Below are 569 nucleotides of genomic sequence, written 5' to 3'. Positions count from 1 at the left end.
GTTTTGAGATTGAGGATTGTTGAAAAGAGTTTTAACAGAAAGTCAAAAATTTATTTGTGGAATTTGGAATTCTTTTTTATAGAACTGTAACCTTAAAAGACCTTGGATTAGTTTGGGATCATAGATGCTAAATATCTTCCGCTGGCATTTGCATCTTGATTTAACAGGTTAATTTGGATTGAGGTTTTATAGTGACGACCAAATCCTCTGACCCCGGATTTGGGGGCGTTACACTAGTACTCTTATATTGTTTTATAATATGCTTTCATTGGAACCCATGGTGACGATGAGTTCGGTTATGAACTAATCGTTATCGTGGGGTTCTAACAGATTTACTTATGGACTTCTATAGTTAATTTGTTCAAATATCTTGGTTTGTGATGATTGAATGATATCCTAGTATTGGTTGTGCTTATTCGTCTTATGTGCGTAGCTAACATATAAGATAGCGTGTTAATCTCTATTGAAGTGACAGTGAATATAGAGATTTAGAATTTGCCATGCTAGCATAGGTTCATGTATTTGTTATGCATGATTCATAGGTAATTTTAACTATCTTACTTTCCCTA

The sequence above is a fragment of the Apium graveolens genome, unplaced genomic scaffold (assembly GCF_009905375.1).
Source record: "Apium graveolens cultivar Ventura unplaced genomic scaffold, ASM990537v1 ctg1988, whole genome shotgun sequence".
NCBI lineage: Eukaryota > Viridiplantae > Streptophyta > Magnoliopsida > Apiales > Apiaceae > Apium > Apium graveolens.
This window is presented reverse-complemented; position numbering follows the sequence as displayed.